The sequence below is a fragment of the Magallana gigas genome, chromosome 8 (assembly GCF_963853765.1).
Source record: "Magallana gigas chromosome 8, xbMagGiga1.1, whole genome shotgun sequence".
Taxonomy (NCBI): domain Eukaryota; kingdom Metazoa; phylum Mollusca; class Bivalvia; order Ostreida; family Ostreidae; genus Magallana; species Magallana gigas.
In genome coordinates, this window is record NC_088860.1 from 33,824,151 (window position 1) to 33,830,198 (window position 6,048).

Consider the following 6,048-nt stretch of genomic DNA (forward strand, 5'->3'; position numbering starts at 1 on the left):
GCATATATGTAGATTATTTTTATATATTTTTTTTAAATATTATGAAAAGAACATTTTATTATCATATTTTTCTTTTTATTCAATTAAATAATTCCCATAGCAACATAATTTTAAGCATAGCAACACATTTTTTGACACAGAAATCAGACCTAGAATATGTTTTTAATGACTGTATGTAGCTATATTTGATATTTTAAAAACATCATTAGTTCTTTCCAATCACTTCCATTCTCTTTTTTTCTAAATCATGTCCATAGCAACATTATGTTCTCCCTAGCAACACATTTTTGCCATACAAATCAGACTCGAGATAGGTTTTATAAGCCTTCACACACTTTATAAGTTACAATTATGAAATGTTTAAATTTTAAAACTCATAAAAACTTTACCAAAATAATAAAAAACACATTATGAAAAGGATTTGTATGGCAACACTTATCTTTGTGTGTAGAGAGAGAGAGAGAGAGAGAGAGAGAGAGAGAGAGAGAGAGAGAGACACACTTTGACGGAGATACAAACTTTATAATTTTGATAAATTTAACCAGTGTTTTTAACAGAAAAAAACCATTATACATAGCGGTAATTTTTCAATTGTTTGAATTTGTTTTCTTGTTAAGCAAAATTAACAGCAGAATATGCTCTACCTTACTACCGGTAATTTAATAGAAATGCAATTTTAACCATACAAATTTGTTTAAGGTAAAGTTTTGACTTGGTTACATAAAAAGTTATTTAAATATTTCTTGCTTCTAACAGAAGGACATCATACATGTATATAAAAATTGTTCATTGCCTAAATTTGTTTTTCCTAATTTTTTTTAACAAAATTATCACCCCCGTTTATGACATCTACAATGACTAACCTCAACAGTTCAAAGTGAAGAGTTTCAGTTGAAAATATACATGATGCGTTCACATAGCACACAAACAATACTACATTTTACAAGCGGCCCATGGTTCTTATCGGTCACCTGAGTACCTGCAGTGTGGCTCTTTCAATGTATATTCATGTGCATTATAATTATAGGGCTATTATGAAATCATTTTTATTATTCCGGGATAGTTTAATCCAATAAACTTTCAAAATTCTAAAAAAATTATTAAAACGTCATAGCATAACATACAGTGACATAATTGAACAAATCTTAAGAACAAAAAAATAAATGGGCAAAAATTACACCACCCTACCCTATACACAATTATTAGAGACCTGTCCTTACAAGAAAACTCCTGATCCAGGGGCCATGAAATTCATAACTTTGAAAGAGGCATTCTTCCTTATCATAACTATATACTTATTTCATCGGATTAATACCCACGAGCATAGGAGAACTACTGCATTTAGAGCCCCACCCTAACACCAGAACACCTCACCCAGGGCCATGAACTTCCCAATTTTGGAAGAGGCACTCTTCCTCATCATAAATATATACCTGGTATGTACTTCAGTGCATATATTAACTTTGGTTTAAATTGGTTCAGTGGTTTCAAAAAAGAAGCTAAAAATGTTCAAAAGTTTACAACCAATGTACAACGAATGATGACGGACAAATACAGATAGCAATAGGTCACCTGAGTGACTCGGGTGGCCTAAAAATAGTGAATCTGAAGTTCTAATAAAATGCTAAAGTGGCCAAGCTTCTGAAATTGTCCAAATCATTTTCAGCTTCTAGGTCCTTTTCTTCAACCATCTGATCACAACAGAAATCCTCCTCCTTTTTAAGTCCAATCTGCAGAAATAGCTGGAAACTTGATTTCCTGAAAGGAACTCATCAATTCTGAAAATGCGCTTTCCTTCTGCATTTCTCACTCTTCTCATCTCGGAGGCTACATCTTCTGGGTCAAGTTTATGACCACTGCTTTCTACAACCTCAAACTTTCAAGAAAGATTTTTGAGATTCAGTGAATCACTTAAACTCGCATTAATATTTTGACTTCAAAGCCCATCCTTTGTGAAGAACTTCAGCAGAACCAACTGGATATGTGTCTACTTCATTTTCCCCTTGTGTATTCTCCTTATCTGGCCCTGGGGCCATAAAACTTAGACGAGCTTACTTTTGATCTAAGTCTCACTTTTACAAAAGAAACATATAGTGGAAAAGTGAGACTGAGATCAAAAGTGAGCTCGTCTAAGTTTTATGGCCCCGGGGCCTGATTCCATCCTTTTTATAAGATGTTTTCTACAATTGGAACACACTCCTGTAAAAGTTGAAAAACTATTACAGTAAATGATGGAGATCTCATCTAACAAATTCAAACAAGAGGCCCAGAAGCCACATCACTAATCTGAGCAACAATAGCTCATCAAATTAACTTCATGGTATCAGAACAAAATATCTAAAATAACAATTAAGAGTATACCTTGTTTAAAAAAATCTTTAAAATTTACTGCACATATTCCTATGTTAAACATCAAATCCCTTTTTAAAAGACTTTTCAAAAGATTTTTTCTACTTATATTCCTTGGTTAAAACTGACCCAGTGGTTCTGGAGAGAAGTCAAAAATGCAAAAAGTTTACAGATGGATGGAAAGACAGACAGACATGTGGATGTAATCAGAAAGTAATCAGAAATGCTCACTTGAGCTTTCAGCTCAGGTGAGATAATAAAAAGCAAATCAATTATTTGATTACCTACGTTTAATTTTGTGTAACTGTTTGAAGAGCCAACATGGCTGAAAGCGCTCGCAGTAAAGAATTTATTTAATTTGGACTGTAACAACAGTCATTACAAAAACTCAGTGGTCCGAAGACTGCGGCCAGAATTTTTTTTATTCCTGCCAGTGAAATTAAAAAATTGACAAGTATGATGGACTTGTAAATATTTTAAAAGCCAAATGTCTAAAACAATTTGTAATCAATTTTGAATGTTACACATATGGATATATGGGGGCAAGTAAATTTTTTTGCAGGCCAATATATTTTGACAGACTACTGGTCCTAGGCTTTATTTATCAACACACACAGAGAGAGAGAGAGAGAGAGGAGAGAGAGAGAGAGAGAGAGAGAGATAATATAGAAATAAAGATTCTGTGTTTTTAATCTCAATGCCATATATAATAATCAAAATAATTGACAAACCTGAACCAATTCTAATAAGACAATCATAATACTTCTTCAGGAAGAATGACTGCTCTTTTGTTATGGTTCCTTTTGAATTGCTCTTGCTTTGGTGATTACATGTCCATCCAAGGGAACACATCATACCTGACCTCCATCCAACACCAAGAACATATCTAAATAAGATGTTAAAATTCATTTGTAAATGTGTTTTCATTACTTAACTAATTTTTTTTCACAAATGCCCACTGCATGGTCAAGTAATGATGCAATCAAAAGTTTTTACACATACTTTTGATATAATCAATCTGGCAGGCATATTTTTTTTTAATTCTACATTCCCAGTTATGTCTACTAATGCTTAATTTTTGTCTCACTGACAGTTTTACAATTGTCACTCAATATAAAAAAAATATGGTCAAAATCTTAAAATTTACTTTGCAATTTCTTATTTCACATTTTTTGACTTAGTATGCATCTGTAGACTTAATGCTGGTAGATTAAGTTTCTTGTGTATGCTGAACTTTTTGATGATCTGAAAGAATCTACCTCTATCTGCATTGTAATAATTGATTGATTCACAGTAATGCACAGAATATATCTTGCAATTAACATCAATATTAAAGAAGAGAAAGATAAGTGAGGAAAGACAGAGAGATGGTTACATAAGGAAATGCTCTTAGTTAAATTCACAAGTACAAGTATTTATGTACACTTCAGTCTATTTATACCTGTACTTATTTTTCCTGATTCAAAACATTAAAAACAAAACAAAGCAAACAACATATGAATTTGTCATTTGCAAGCTAGTGTCTGTCATTGTCAAACTGAAAGCACAGTTAATACAATTAAATTAGATGCTTTGAGATAGAGAGAAAATGATAGAGAGAAAATTCTAATTCACTATCAAGCAAAGGAAATTTCTATGGGTCATTTTTTCTGTTAATTCAGAGATTTACAAGCAACTCTTTCAAAACTAATCACATGTTCTTATTGATAAAGGTGTTTAATTTAAATTCTGCAAGTCTTTGAATTTAATTGTCTGATATTCATAACCATATTATGAAACATGATACATTCATAAGACATGTCACATACCTGTGTTTTGGACAGATGGTAAGTATTTCATCATCTTCACTGAAGAAACCTCCCCTTATTTTCAATAATTCTGATTCTGATTTTATACTTCTTCAAATTGAAAACTGTCGGAGGTGTGCATCTATGGAAAGATTACAACATGTCATAGGAATAATATGTCTTGGCCAGGTCTTTTTGTATATCCACAGGTATCATTCGGTGTGAAAAAGCTAAGCTACAGACAAACTGATTTCCATCTAAAAGAGAACAAGATATCTTATTAATATAAAAGCTTGTTAATGAACTGATATTGAGCATTCATGTATTTCCAAAACAAACATACATGTACTACATCTGAGAATCTAACTATGATAGTGTAATCTTATCAACATGGAGGCTTGATTTGGAATTAAAAATTGAAAATTAAAATTGCCCATTAAAAGAGAATGTATAATAAACATTCTGTCTTTTCGTATGTTTAGTGGGGGGGGGGGGGGGAGGAGAGAGAGATAGGGGTGGGGGTTATGTATTTTTCATATAAATTTGCATTAATTTATGAATGCTTTACATTATTACTGGTAACTTATTTGAAATCCATCCAACATACTGACAAAAATACACATATTTTCAAAAGATGCTGTCATTTCTCCGCAACTTCAAGCGGATGACAATTAAAACAATTAAGACAAAGTTCATGAGGCATTCCAATTCTTTCTAAAAATCTATGTAAAATTGGCAAAGAGTGTATTTTTATTTTAGAAATTAACAATTTAATTGAAATTATTCTAAACTCATCACATATGTTGACGGAACAACACTTACATTTACAAGTTGAATCAGATGTCATTCCTCTGCAATTTTAAACAAACATCAAGCAACCACAACTCCCTGTGAAATCAATCAAAAAGTCACAAATTTTTTATCCGTTTATGAAGCAATATAGATGTTTTACATTAAATATTTTTGGCATAGATCAGACATATTTATAAAATATCACCTACCATTACAAGTTGCTGTAAGTCCTCTGCAAATAAGCAGACTACAACCAACTGAGCAGACAGCATGTTTGGTTTCCACTTCCTGTTAGTTTAATTAAACCTCCGCCGCAGAAGAGTTCCATAAAGGGGGGTAATATTACATATTCAAAATCAAAGTTTGGTTACTTTGCTTTTAATGTTATTTCTTTTATACACATTGACTACCGTTTTTCACTGATAAATCTTATAAACCAATGTAAGAATTTTTTATCTAATATAGAATCAAAACAAATTCAGGTTGCTTTTTAGAGAAATTAATTTTTAAAAATACTTTAAATTTTACAATGAAAAATGTTAAAAAAGCAATTTGGGAAATAATACTTTGACATTCTGATTTCCAAATAAATGCAAAATTTAGTGTTATCAATTTTTTTCAAATTTAACAAAATTTTATGTTGATATGCATTGTTATTTTTACAAATTTGATGATTTGTTGGTATTTTAGTGTTTTTGTCTATTTTTGGTTGTTGCCATGGAAACAACGACCATGTGGCCAAAAATACCACATTTCTAAAATACCGCTTACCTATATTAATCAACATAACAATATCAAGGAAAAATAATTTTTTACACTTTCCACTTATAATATGGACAAAGCTCAATGATTACTGACATTGTCTCTTAAAAAGCTATAACTAATTATAACGGATTAGAAGAGTTTGAGAAATATTTTGACAGCGTAAAAATCTACTCTGATATATCACCTTTAATGAAACAACATTAAAGTATATACATGTATATCTGTACGAATGACAAACTTGTTTATTTTTTGAGCGCAACATACCTGGTATTTTGTTTTCTTGTGCAATTCAACAACCCAAATCCACATGTTGTGTGTACTTTTTGAACTAACGTATGTTACAGTCTTTGTTTAA

General features: G+C 31.3%; 1 long non-coding RNA gene across 1 annotated transcript; it reads right to left on the bottom strand.

Annotated features, from left to right (window-relative positions):
- Window positions 1-2,151: 2,151 nt before the first annotated feature.
- Window positions 2,152-5,795, bottom strand: LOC105324252 (uncharacterized). Its single transcript, XR_010708791.1, has 5 exons — window positions 5,138-5,795; window positions 4,959-5,024; window positions 4,158-4,393; window positions 3,081-3,235; window positions 2,152-2,199 (listed from the first exon to the last, which is right to left on the bottom strand). It is a non-coding gene; the product is annotated as an uncharacterized lncRNA (long non-coding RNA).
- Window positions 5,796-6,048: the final 253 nt, after the last annotated feature.